This window comes from Mustela lutreola, chromosome X (genome assembly GCF_030435805.1).
Source record: "Mustela lutreola isolate mMusLut2 chromosome X, mMusLut2.pri, whole genome shotgun sequence".
Lineage (NCBI taxonomy): Eukaryota > Metazoa > Chordata > Mammalia > Carnivora > Mustelidae > Mustela > Mustela lutreola.
In genome coordinates, this window is record NC_081308.1 from 80,963,921 (window position 1) to 80,978,958 (window position 15,038).

A 15,038-nucleotide genomic window follows, 5' to 3' on the forward strand; every position below is an offset into this window, starting at 1 on the left:
AGCCAAAGTATATTTGCAGATACTTGATTTTCAATTTCTCACACATTAAACAACAAGGAGAAAACCAGGCCTTTAAAAAGTATTCTTTAGGGGCGCCTGGGTGGCTCAGTGGGTTAAGCTGCTGCCTTCGGCTCAGGTCATGATCTCAGGGTCCTGGGATCGAGTCCCGCATCGGGCTCTCTGCTCAGCAGGGAGCCTGCTTCCTCCTCTCTCTCTCTCTGCCTGCCTCTCTGCCTACTTGTGATCTCTGTCAAATAAATAAATAAAAATCTTAAAAAAAAAAAAAAGTATTCTTTAAAAGTGGCTATTTAGGGGGGGCACCTGGGTGGCTCAGTCGTTAAAAGTGGCTATTTAGGGCAAAACAGATGTATGATGTTAAAAATAATTACAATGGTCACTCCTTTTTTTTTTTTAATATTTTATTTACTTATTTGACAGAGAGATCAGAAGTAGGCAGAGAGGCAGGCAGAGATAGAGGGGAAAGCAGGCTCCCTGATGAGCAGAGCCCAATGTGGGGCTCCATCTCAGGATCCTTAAGATCATGACCTGAGCTGAAGGCAGAGGCTTAACCCACTGAGCCACCCTGGTGCCCCTACAATGGTTACTCTTGGTGTGAGTTAATGACAAAGTTTGCGAGGGGTTCTGGAGTGCTGATAATGTTCTGTTTCTTGATCCGGATCCTGTTTACATGGATGTATTTATTTTGTGAAAATTCATTCAGCTGGTAACCTATATGTACAATGTATGCATGCTTCAACAAAACATTTTTAGAAAGCTGGTCATTCATATTTTTAAAATGTATAATGACTTGTAGAAAGTAAGAGAAGGATTACAGTTAATCTGAAAGATCAGTGTTTTCCCATGTGCTTAGTTAAAATGATCAAATGCATTGTATAAATATTTGCTCTCAGAATCGATCTGATGTCATTGTAAATAATTATTTTTCAACAAGTCATATGTTACTTAAGGATTTTATCAAAGTGTCTTTTAGTCTTCAGGGTGGATAGGTACATTCTACTATTAAAAAAAAAAAAACACCCACTGAGCATATTATATGCCATGTAAGCATTCAGGGTGATCTTTCCATAGTTGCTATCAGTATTGCCCTAGTTTGTAAATCATTGAATCTTAACCTGTCCTGAGCACATCCTGAATTAAAATTTTCACTAAGTACTTGTCGCTGCTGTCATTACTATCAGTATGTTTTTGATTTAATGTCAGGAAATGGGATTTGTGGGAATGTTGCTCAGTTTTTTCTCATTCTGGATTCAAGCTCATTAGTTAAAATTGAATATTCATACATCAATTGTTGCAATTTGAGTGACTCTGAAATAAAGCACAGGGATATAGTCAATGCAAAAGTTTAAGGGACTGATGTTAAGTAGCATTGTCAAGGTGGAGAAGGGAGAGTAAAGAAGAGGGAAAACTAACAGAAATGAGGAAAGAAGCAGCTCTCTGCTGCTACAGCAGAGTCAAAAGAAGGGATGTCTCATGCTGAGTGGAGATTGATTATACCTCTAGGAAAAATTGGTGGAATCTGGTAATCAGCATGGTTACCATTACTGCAGTTTTAACTGCTACTAGTCCTTCTGATGGATTCATTGACAAGGATGAGACTGGTTTAGGAATCTAGGGATTAGGGATTTGGGGAGAGTAAAGAACTATATCAGAGGTACCTGAGCAGTACCTCTATTCTCCACTTTTTACACATTTTAAATATGGTTTGAACACAAGGACCAAGTTGTAGGGGACTATACTGCTAGTGTGATTTATTGAATTTAACTGAGGTCCTTTTCTGGAATTTGGATTCTACAAGTTAATTAGGTAAATTAGTAAACAGCAAATACAATATTTACTTGTTCCAATTCTTTATGACCCAAACAGCTTAAACACATTTCCATGAAAAACAGTCAGAATAGAGTTGTTATTTTTTTAAGTTAATTCCCTGAAATAGTAACAAAAAACTCTGACCCTATTGGAAGCTGATAGCTCTGTGGCAGAGGATTCTGATAAGGATATATCTGAAAGAAATACATGCTAGAAATATGTTCAAGGATGAGAATCTTGAGATACATACCTGAGTTTCAACTTTGTTGCTACCTACTTGTAGGATCATTGGCCATTTAAGCTATCAGTTCCCTGTTTCAACAGTAATGTTTCTTAATTTGTAAAATACACACAGTCAATATTTAGCCCATTTATCCCTCAGGATGATTATGCTAACAAAATTAAATATTCAATGTGGAAATGCCTGAGGAGAAAGGTATTATATAAATAATAGTTTATCATTCAAGCTATCAGGAAAATATTAATTCCAGATGATTTATCTCAGGTTTTTTTATACTTGTTTGGTCCCATTTTTAAAGTGAAGGTCAAAATCTGCTCATTAAATGGCAAAGCTTTCTGAAATAATATGTGATGTCATTAAGTTTATTTTCTTTACTTTTTTTTAAACTTTTTTCCATCTTGTCGTCTTTTAGAAATAACACTCTAAAAACATGATCACAAAGTCTCATCTTACTTTAAATGATATCTGTAAGCTTTGATGGAAGAATCATTGTTCCGAATTCAGGAATCAGTTATAAAATTTCTAATATCCTAGGATATCTTTGTCCTAAGCATATATAAACATGGAAGAAAAGAAAAAACTTATACTTTTAACTGAATATTCTGAATAATTAATAGTAAATGTCCAGGGAAAAATAAAGGTATAAATTTTGAATATTATTATAATAACTAATAAAATGATAATAAAGCATTTCTTTTATGTGCATTTTAAATAAATGGATCCTGTTTGCATTTGTAGCAAGATGTAGCTAATGTTTATGTTAGCTATTGCTTTTTCATTTAATTGTGCTTTTTTTCTAATACCTAATAGTGATAATAATAACTACTACCATTTATAAAGAGCTTAACTAAAAGCCAGGTTCTCTGTTAACCATAATTTTATACAAAAGGAGACTGAGTCTCAGAAAGATTAAGTAAAGTGCTGAATGTCACACAATTAACAAGGGCTAAGCTTTTGGGTATCCTCTGTATTCATTGTTCTTGTCAATATAACAGCACTGAGAATAATAACAAGAATGCAATTGAAAAAGATATAAAATATGAAATTTTTATTCATAAATATAAGATAAACTGAGAAAACGACATAAACCTTGGTAAATTCTATATTCTGATAGAATGTTAATTATTATAACTGGAAACACTCAATGAAAAACTATAGTAAACTGTTAACTATATTAAAAATGGTATTCTTAGGATTTAAGGTTTCATTCAATTGCCTATTCCTTCTATGTGTCCTTAGCAAGGAATAACACACTCTATGATGATGATCAAAGAATAAATATTTCTGGGGCACCTGGGTGGCTCAGTGGGTTAAGCCTCTGCGTTTGGCTCAGGTCATGGTCTCAGGGTCCTAGGATTGAGCCCCACATCAGGCTCTCTGCTCAGTGGGGATCCTGCTTCCCCCTCTCTCTCTGCCTACTTGTAATCTCTCTCTCTGTGTCAAATAAATAAATAAAATCTTCTTTAAAAAAAGAATAAATATTTTCCTTGCCCACCCTTCTTGAAAGATATGGTCATTAACTAAACACATGTTTATTTAACTCTAATAGTATAGTATAAGTACTTCTCGTCTCTGAGTTACACATTTTTAAGAATTTTAAATTCAGTATAATTAACATAATAGTGTTACACTAGGTTTAGGTGTACAATATAGTGATTCAGCAATTTTATACATTACTCAGTGCCCATCAGTAGACATGTATTCTTAATCACCATCACCTGCATCACCTGTCTCCCCACCCAAGTCCCTCTGGTAACCATCAGTTAGTTCCCTATAGTTAAGAATCAATTCTTTTTTTTTTAATTTCTCTTTTTTCTTTGATTTGTTTCTTAAATTCCACATATAATTGAAATTATGTGGTGTTTCTCTTTCTCTGACTTATTGCACTTAGTATTATACTCTCTAGATTCATCCATGCTATTGCAAATGGCAAGATCTAATTCTTTTTTTTATATAATTTTTTATTTTTTATAAACATATATTTTTATCCCCAGGGGTACAGGTCTGTGAATCACCAGGTTTACACACTTCACAGATCTAATTCTTTTTTATGGCTGAGTAATAACTCATTGCGTTTGTATGTGTGTGTGTGTGTGTGTGTGTGTGTGTGTGTGTGTTAGACTATATATTCCAATACTTATATATTTTTGTATGTATACCACTTCTTCTTTATCCATTCATCTATTGATAGACACCTGATGGACACATTAATAATTTAAGTATTATAAATAATGCTGCTATAAACAAAGGGGTGCACATATCTTTTCAAGTCAGTGTTTTCATATGCTTTGGGTAAATACCCAGTTGTGGAATTACTGAACCATATGGTAATACTACTTTTAATTTTTTGAGGAGCCTCTGAACTATATTCCACATGATTGAATTAGCTTGCTTTCCCACCAACAGTGCATGGGGGTTCCTTTTTCTCCACATCCTCATCAATGCTTATTGTTTCTTGTGTTCTTATTTTAGCCATTCTGACAGATGTGAGGTGATATCTCATTGTGGTTTGGATTTGCATTTCCCTGATGATAAGTAATGTTGAGCATCTTTTCATGTGTCTGTGGGCCATCTGGATGTCTTCCTTGGAAAGATGTCTGTTCATGTCTTCTGCCCATTTTTAATTGGATTATTTGTTTTGTGGGTATTGAGTTGTACCAGTTCTTTATATATTTTTGATACTACACCTTTATTAGATATATCATTTGCAAATATCTTCTCCCATTCTGTATATTGTCTTTTAGTTGTCTTGACTATTTCCTTTGCTGTGCAAAGGTTTTTATAGTAAATTTTTATTTTTGTTTCTCTCACCTCAGAGGATGTATCCGGAGAAATGTTGCTGTAGCCAATTTCAGAGAAATTACTATCTATGTTCTCTTCTAGGATTTTTATGGTTTTGGGCTTCAAATTTAGATAATTGGTCCATTTTAAGTTTATTTTTGTATATGGTATAAGATAGTGGTCCAGTTTCATTATTTTGCATGTAGCTGTCCAGGTTTCCCAGCACCATTTGTTGAAGAGACTTTTTCCAATTACATATTCTTGCCTCATTCATCAAAGATTAGTTGACTGTATAATCCTGGGTTTATTTCTGAAATCTGTTTTCTGTTTCATTGATCTATGTGTCTGTTTTTGTACCAATTCCAAACTGTTTTGATTACTATAGCTTTGTGGTATATCTTGAAATCAGAGATTGTGATTTCTCAAGTTTTGGTCTTCTTTTTCAAGATTGCTTTGACTATTCAGGGTCTTTTGTGGTTCCATACAAATTTTAAGACTCTTTTTTTAGCTTTCTGAAAAAGGGCAGTGGTGTTTTCATAGGAATTGCATTAAATGTGAAGATTGCTTTGGGTAGAATAGACATTTTAACAATATTCATTCTTGCAAACCATGAGCATGGAATGGCTTTCCATTGTTTTATATCATCTTGAATTTTTTTCAGCAGTGTTCTGTGGATTTCAGAATGTAAGTCTTTCATCTCCTTAAATTTATTCCTATGTATTTTATTATTTTGGTGCAAATATAACTAAGAATGCTTTCTTAATTTCTATTTCTGCCACTTCATTATTAATGTATAGTAATACAACAGATGTCTGTATATTTGTTATATATCCTGCAACCTTACTGAATTCATTGATCAGTTCTAATAGTTTTATGGTGGAGTCTTTACAGTCTTCTTTATATGATATCTATATAGCATCCTAACATCTGCAAATAGTGAAAGTTTCACTTCTTCCTTTCAAACTGGATGCCTCTTATTTATTTTTTTTTTGCCTGATTGTCATGCTAGGACTTCCAGTACTATGTTGAATAAAAGTTGTGAGAGTGGAATCTTTATCTCATTCCTGATCTTAGTGGAAAAGCTCTCCATTTTTCAACATTGAGTATGATGGTAACTGTGGCTTTTTCATATACAGCCATTTATTATGTTGAGGTATGGTCCCTCTAATCCTACTGTGTTGAGGGGTTTTATCATGAATGCATGTTATACTTTCTAAAACACTCTTTATGCATCTATTAAAATGATTATGGTTTTTATCCTTTCTTTTGTTGATGTGATGTATTATATTGATTGGTTTGCAAATACTGAACTACTCTCACATCCCAGGCATAGATCCCACTTGGTCGCGGTGAATTTTTTTTTAATGTATTCTGAGTTGTACATTTGTATCCCCTGTTTTAAATATATCACTTTTCTTCAGTTATCTATTTCATGGTAGTTTGGACATGTTTTGAATTAATTTGTGTTTGTCCATCTATCTTTTACCACTATAAACCACACTGAATAGGTGATCTTTAGAAGAAAGTGAATTATCTCAAACATTTCTATTTATTGTATCAGTCGATATCCCAACTTACTTAGAAATTCATTTGAAATGATCAGTGACAGGGGTGCCTGGGTGGCTCAGTGGGTTAAAGCCTCTGCCTGCAGATCAGGTCATGATCCCAGGGTCCTGGGATCAAGCCCCGCATCAGGCTCTCTGGTTAACAGGAAGCCTGCTTCTCTTCCTCTCTCTCTGCCTGCCTCTCTGCCTACTTGTGATCTCTGTCTGTCAAATACATAAATAAAATCTTTAAAAAGAAAAAAGAAATGATTAGTGATGATTAATAATAGGCAAATGGTAGATGAACAGACATTCTCAGGAGAAAAATATTCCAAAATAGGCAACCTCATCAGTAATATAAGAAATGCACATAAAACAACACAAGTTTTTTAGGTTAAAAACAAGCTATATCGTATATTCAGTGCTGGCACAGGTAGTATAGAAGAGGTACTTATGTATTAACGGTCTAAGTTCAAGATGACTTCAACTTTTTGAAAAGGAAAATATATCAAGAACCTTAAACTAATTGCAAAGCTTTAATTTGTCCTAAGGAGATGATCGGGGGTGAAAAAGGATGATCAGGAATAGGCACCAAGATTTATGTACAAGAGTTTCTTTGTAACTGTGTTTATAACAGTAAATAATAATAAATGTCCAAAATAGCTAAGAATTAAGACAAATAATAAAATGAATTATGGACCATACATATAATATAATATGATTTCATAAAGTCAAGCCATCAGTGATGTTTAGTAACATGTCAAATAGAATATACTAAACTTTAAATAAAATAAGATATAGTAACATCCAGATTTTATTAATTATAATATACGTAGAGGTAATATTTGCTGTCAGTAGTGTTTTTATATTTTCTGTCTCTTCTATGTGTTATATACAATTGATTTTTATTTGCAGTAATTTTCTATAATGTCACCATGAACACTGAGTTAGCAAATCCAAACCATTGTTACAGGAACAAATTACAGAGTTAGGTACCTGGGACTCTCTGGTCAGAATATTTTCATCAGATGACCTGTACATAACCATGTTTTATGTTTGCTTCTGTATAAAAGCACCTTACTTAATATGTATGGTAGATTCATTAACATTGAACTCACAGCCAATAGCACTATAACTCATGCCAAACAAATCCTATTTAACACTTTTATTTTCTCCATGAGGCACATCACAGCCTTCTTGCACTTAGGAACACCAGACAACACTTCAGCACCATGCTTGGGGGTAATTTTTAAAAGAAAAGTTACCAAAAAAGCCATAAGAATGAGGAAGAACATGGCAGTAAATATATTGCATAAAGATAGGTGTTTACAGCATGAGACCTGAAACAAGAATGCAGTGTATCACTTTGTTCAACTTCAGCTGGAAACACACATCTTGGACAAGTCAAATTTTTCACCATTCTTTGTATGTACATTTCTCTGAATGAGCACAAAATTGCTGTAGGTATTGATTGGGGTTACAGGTTAATTTTAGCAAATAGGCAAATTCATAAATACAGAATCTATGAATAATAGGGATCAACCATGTATTTTGTTTGTTTGTTTGTTTGATTTTCTTTAAATTTTTTATAAACATATATTTTTATCCCTGGTCTACAGGTATGTGAATCACCAGGTTTACACACTTCACAGCACTCACCATAGCACATACCCTCGCCAACGTCCATAACCCCACCCCCCCTTCCCCCAACGCCCCTCCCCTCAGCAACCCTCAGTTTGTTTTATGAGATTAAGAGTCACTTTTGGTTTGTCTCCCTCCCAATCCCACCTTGTTCCATTTGTTCTTCTCCTACCCCCTTTAACCCCTCATGTTGCATATCCACTTCCTCATATCAGGGAGATCATATGATAGTTGTCTTTCTTCATTTGACTTATTTTGCTAAGCATGATACCCTCTAGTTCCATCCATGTCATTGCAATTGGCAAGATTTCATTTCTTTTTTTTTTTTTAAAGATTTTATTTTTTTATTTGACAGACAGAGATCACAAGTAGGCAGAGAGACAGGCAGAGAGAGAGGAGGAAGCAGGTTCCCCGCAGAGCAGAGAACCCGATGTGGGGCTCGATCCCAGGACCCTGGGATCATGACCTGAGCCGAAGGCAGAGGCTTTAACCCACTGAGCCACCCAGGTGCCCCAATATTTCATTTTTTGATGGCTGCATAGTATTCCATTGTGTATATATACCACATCTTCTTGATCCATTCATCTGTTGATGGACATCTAGGTTCTTTCCATAGTTTGGCTATTGTGGACATTGCTGCTATAAACATTCGGGTGCACGTGCCCCTTCGGATCACTACATTTCTATCTTTAGGGAAAATACCCAGTAGTGCAATGGCTGGGTCATAGGGTAGTTCTATTTTCAACATTTTGAGGAACCTCCATGCTGTTTTCCAGAATGGTTGAATCATCTTGCATTCTCACCAACAGTGTAGGAGGGTTCCCCTTTCTCCACATCCTTGCCAGCACAAGTCATTTCCTGACTTGTTGATTTTAGCCATTCTGACTGGTGTGAGGTGATATCTCATTGTGGTTTTGATTCGTATTTCCCTGATGCCGAGTGATATGGAGCACTTTTTCTGTGTCTGTTGGCCATCTGTATGTCTTCTCTGCAGAAATGTCTGTTCATATTCTCTGCCCATTTCTTGATTGGATTGTTTGTTCTTTGGCTGTTGAGTTTGCTAAGCTCTTTATAGATTTTGGACACTAGTCCTTTATCTGATATGTCGTTTGCAAATATCTTCTCCCATTCTGTCAGTTGTCTTTTGATTTTGTTAACTGTTTCCTTTGCAGTACAAAAGCTTTTGCTCTTGATGAAATCCCAATAGTTCATTTTGCCCTTGCTTCCCTTGCCTTTGGCGTTGTTCCTAGGAAGATGTTGCTGTGGCTGAGGTCGAAGATGTTGCTGCCTGTGTTCTCCTCAAGGATTTTGATGGATTCCTTTCGCACATTGAGGTCCTTCATCCATTTTGAGTCTATTTTTGTGGGTGGTGTAAGGAAATGGTACAATTTCATTTTTCTCCATGTGGCTGTCCAATTTTCCCAGCACCATTTATTGAAGAGGCTGTTTTTTTTTTTTTTTTCCATTGGACATTCTTTCCTGCTTTGTCGAAGATTAGTTGACTGTAGAGTTGAGGGTCTATTTCTGGGCTCTCTATTCTGTTCCATTGATCTATGGGTTTGTTTTTGTGCCAGTACCATGCTGTCTTGATGATAACAGCTTTGTAATAGAGCTTGAAGTCCGGAATTGTGATGGCACCAACGTTGGCTTTCTTTTTCAATTACCCTTTGGCTATTCGAGGTCTTTTCTGGTTCCATATAAATTTTAGGATTATTTCTTCCATTTCTTTGAAAAAGATGGATGGTACTTTGATAGGAATTGCATTAAATGTGTAGATAGCTTTAGGTAGCATAGACATTTTCACAATTTTCATTCTTCCAATCCAGGAGCATGGAACATTTTTCCATTTCTTTGTGTCTTCCTCAATTTCTTTCATGAGTACTTTATAGTTTTCTGAGTATAGATTCTGTGCCTCTTTGGTTAGGTTTACTCCTAGGTATCTTATGGTTTTGGGTGCAATTTTAAATGGGATTGACTCCTTAATTTCTCTTTCTTCTGTATTGCTGTTGGTGTAGAGAAATGCAACTGATTTCTGTGCATTGATTTTATATCCTGACACTTCACTGAATTCCTGTACAAGTTCTGGCAGTTTTGGAGTGGAGTCTTTTGGGTTTTCCACATATAGTATCATATCATCTGTGAGAAGTGATAGTTTGATTTCTTCTTTGCTGATTTGGATGCCTTTAATTTCCTTTTGTTGTCTGATTGCTGAGGCTAGGACCTCTAGTACTATGTTGAATAGCAGTGGTGATAATGGACATCCCTGCCGTGTTCCTGACCTTAGCGGAAAAGCTTTCAGTTTTTCTCTATTGAGAATGATATTTGCGGTGGGTTTTTCATAGATGGCTTTGATGATACTGAGGTATGTGCCCTCTATCCCTACACTTTGAAGAGTTTTGATCAGGAAGGGATGTTGTACTTTGTCAAATGCTTTTTCAGCATCTATTGAGAGTATCATATGGTTCTTGTTCTTACTTTTATTGATGTGTTGTATCACATTGACTGATTGGCGGATGTTGAACCAACCTTGCAGCCCTGGAATAAATCCCACTTGGTCGTGGTGAATAATCCTTTTAATGTACTGTTGAATCCTATTGGCTAGTATTTTGTTGAGTATTTTCGCATCTGTGTTCATCAAGGATATTGGTCTATAGCTCTCTTTTTTGATGGGGTCCTTGTCTGGTTTTGGGATCAAGGTGATGCTGGCCTCATAAAATGAGTTTGGAAGTTTTCTTTCCATTTCTATTTTTTGGAAGTTTCAGGAGAAAAGCAATTAGTTCTTCTTTAAATGTTTGGTAGAATTCCCCCGGGAAGCCCTCTGGCCCTGGGCTTTTGTTTGTTTGGAGATTTTTAATGACTGTTTCAAACTCCTTAATGGTTATGGCTCTGTTCAGGCTTTCTATTTCTTCCTGGTTCAGTTGTGGTCTTTTATTTGTTTCTAGGAATGCATCCATTTCTTCCAGATTGTCAAATTTATTGCCGTAGAGTTGCTCATAGCATGTTCTTATAATAGTTTGTATTTCTTTGGTGTTCGTTGTGATCTCTCCTCTTTCATTCATGATTTTATTTATTTGGGTCCTTTCTCTTTTCTTTTATAAGTCTGGCCAGGTGTTTATCAATTTTATTAATTCTTTCAAAGAACCAGCTCCTAGTTTCGTTGATTTGTTCTCTTGTTTTTTTGGTTTTTATTTCATTGATTTCTGCTCTGATCTTTATGATTTCTCTTCTCCTGCTGGGCTTAGGCTTTCTTTCTTGTTCTTTCTCCAGCTCCGTTAGGTGTAGGGTTAGGTTGTGTACCTGAGACCTTTCTTGTTTCTTGAGAAAGGCTTGTACTGCTATATATTTTCCTCTCAAGACTGCCTTTGTTGTGTCCCACATATTTTGAACCATTGTATTTTCATTATCATTTGTTTCCATTATTTTTTTCAATTCTTCTTTAATTTCCCGGTTGACCCATTCATTCTTTAGAAGGATGCTGTTTAGTCTCCATGTATTTGGGTTCTTTCCAAACTTCCTTTTGTGGTTGAGTTCTAGCTTTAGAGCATTGTGGTCTGAAAATATGCAGGGAATGATCCCAATCTTTTGATACCAGTTGAGTCCTGATTTAGGACCGAGGATGTGATCTATTCTGGAGAATGTTCCATGTGCACTAGAGAAGAATGTGTATTCTGTTGCTTTGGGATGAAATGTTCTGAATATATCTGTGATGTCCATCTGGTCCAGTGTGCCATTTAAAGCCTTTATTTCCTTGCTGATCTTTTGCTTGGATGATCTGTCCATTTCAGTGAGGGGAGTGTTAAAATCCCCTACTATTATTGTATTATTGTTGATATGTTTCTTTGATTTTGTTATTAATTGGTTTATATAGTTGGCTGCTCCCACGTTGGCGGCATAGATATTTAAAATTGTTAAATCTTCTTGTTGGCCAGACCCTTTGAGTATGATATAGTGTCCTTCCTCATCTCTTATTATAGTCTTTGGCTTAAAATCTAATTGATCTGATATAAGGATTGCCACTCCTGCTTTCTTCTGATGTCCATTAGCATGGTAAATTCTTTTCCACCCCCTCACTTTAAATCTGGAGGTGTCTTCGCGCTTAAAATGAGTTTCTTGGAGGAAACATATAGATGGGTTTTGTTTTTTTATCTATTCTGATACCCTGTGTCTTTTGACAGGGGCATTTAGTCCATTCACATTCAGGGTAACTATTGAGAGATATGAATTTAGTGCCATTGTATTGCCTATAAGGTGAGTGTTACTGTATATGGTCTCTGTTCCTTTCTGATCTACCACTTGTAGGCTCTCTCTTTGCTTAGAGGACCCCTTTCAATATTTCCTGTAGAGCTGGTTTGGTGTTTGCAAATTCTGTCAGTTTTTGTTTGTCCTGGAAGCTTTTAATCTCTCCTTCTATTTTCAATGATAGCCTAGCTGGATATAGTATTCTTGGCTGCATGTTTTTCTCCTTTAGTGCTCTGAAAATATCATGCCAGTTCTTTCTGGCCTGCCAGGTCTCTGTGGATAAGTCAGCTGCCAATCTAATATTTTTACCATTGTATGTTACAGACTTCTTTTCCCGGCCTGCTTTCAGGATTTTCTCTTTGTCACTGAGACTTGTAAATTTTACTATTAGGTGACGGGGTGTGTGCCTATTCTTATTGGTTTTGAGGGGCGTTCTCTGAACCTCCTGAATTTTGATGCTCGTTCCCTTTGCCATATTGGAGAAATTCTCCCCAATAATTCTCTCCAGTATACCTTCTGCTCCCCTCTCTCTTTCTTCTTCTTCTGGAATCCCAATTATTCTAATGTTGTTTCGTCTTATGGTGTCACTTATCTCTCAAATTCTCCCCTCGTGGTCCAGTAGCTGTTTGTCCCTCTTTTGCTCAGCTTCTTTATTCTCTGTCATTTGGTCTTCTATATCACTTATTCTTTCTTCTGCCTCATTTATCCTAGCAGTGAGAACCTCCATTTTTTATTGCACCTCATTAATAGCTTTTTTCATTTCAACTTGGTTAGATTTTAGTTCTTTTATTTCTCCAGAAAGGGCTTTTATATCTTTCTAGAGGGTTTCTCTAATATCTTCCATGCCTTTTTCGAGCCCGGCTAGAACCTTGAGAATTGTCATTCTGAACTCTAGATCTGACATATTACCAATGTCTGTATTGATTAGGTCCCTAGCCTTCGGTACTGCCTCTTGTTCTTTTTTTTGAGTTGAATTTTCCCGTCTTGTCATTTTGTCCAGCTAAGAGTATATGAAGGAGCAAGGAAAATACTAGAGGGTGGCAACAACCCCAGGAAAATATGCTTTAACCAAATTAGAAGAGATCCCAAATCGTGAGGGGGTAGAAAGGGGATAAAAAGAGGTTCCAAAAGGAAGAAAGAAAAAAAAATAAAAAAGAAAAACAAAAGAAAAGAAAAGAATTTTAAAAAAAGAAAACAAATAAGAAAAATGTAAAAAAGAAAAAAATACATATATTAAATTGGTTAAAAAGCGTTAAAGGAGAAAAAGGTAAAAGTTTAAAAAAATATTTACCAGAAGGTGAGAAAAAAAACAAAAAATGAAAAATAATAAAATTAAATTAACTGCAAAACTAAAAAAAATCACAGGGAAAAAGCCATGAGTTCCGTGCTTTGCTTTCTCCTCTTCTGGAATTCTGCTGCTCTCCTTGGTATTGAAACCACACTCCTTGGTAGGTGAACTTGGTCTCGGCTGGATTTCTTGTTGATCTTCTTAGGGAGGGGCCTGTTGTAGTGATTCTCAAGTGTCTTTGCCCCAGGCGGAACTGCACCGCCCTTAACAGGGGCAGGTGTAAGTAATCCGCTCGGGTTTGCTTTCAGGAGCTTTTGTTCCCTGAGCGCTTTCCGTAGAGTTCTGGAGGATGGGAATACAAATGGCGGCCTCCTGTTCTCCGGCACGTAGAGCCGAGAGCCCAGGGCCCCACTCCTCAGTGCGCCCTCAGAGAACAGCGGGAAGTTACTCCCATCTTCCTGACCTCCGGCCGCGCTCCAAGCTCACCGAGCCTGCGACCGGTTCAAGGTAACCCCGAGCTGCGAGCTTACTGTCGGCTCTGTCTCTGTTTCTGGCTTTCCCGTTCCAATACACGCAAGCTCCCGCATAGAAGCTTTTTTATTTGGCTTTTGTTACCTGTGCTTTTGTTGGCTAATCCAAAAAAATCATTGCTAAAACCAATTTCTAGGAGCTTTTACCCTGTATTTTCTTCTGTGGATTTTGTGGTTTCAACTTCTTACTGTATTTTTTTTTAAAGATTTCATTTATTTATTTGACAGAGAGAGATCACAAGTAGACAGGGAGGCAGGCAGAGAGAGAGATGGGGAAGCAGGCTCCCTGCTTAGCAGAGAGCCCGATGCAGGCCTGGATCCCAGGACCCTGAGATCATGACTGGAGCTGAAGGCAGCGACTTAACCCACTGAGCCACCCAGGTGCCCTCCTTAGTGTATTTTTAATTTTAAGCACTAAGAGGGCACACATCCCATCTGCTCTGTTCCCCGATTTATCCCTAATGCCTAATTCTTTGACGCAGAGTAAACAGCTTTGAAGTCTATTGTCACTCTTGATCTAATTGCATCTAAACATAGTGAATATCTTAAAGTACCCTATTGTATTAAACACTGGTGATTTCTTAAAAACAATCAAGTACACAAACAGAACCCCACAGATTTAAAGGGAAGACTGATTGTATCTGCATTTTTATTATATTTGTATACATTAAAATATAGTCATGCTGAAGGGGTAGCAAGCAAGGATTTTGTGGTAAAGATTGCTGTTAACATCTTCCGAGGCCTTCCTCCATTGCCATGTGGCAGTGAGCAACACGTTTCTGATCATTCTGCATCACTATCAGTCAAGTTAGACAACTGTCCTTCTTGAAACAGTAAGCCAAATATCAGCCCAGCTAATTGCTTTACTTGAAAAATAACATTTACCAAAAACTTAGAAAGCTAAAATTCAAGTATGTACCTTGTAAACTCCCATCTCTATGTAGATA

The 15,038-nt window shown here is 36.4% G+C and overlaps 1 protein-coding gene across 9 annotated transcripts in view; it reads left to right on the forward strand.

Annotated features, from left to right (window-relative positions):
- Window positions 1–15,038, forward strand: part of DIAPH2 (diaphanous related formin 2) — a 1,001,991-nt gene that overhangs the window by 544,397 nt on the left and 442,556 nt on the right. The window lies entirely within an intron of this gene.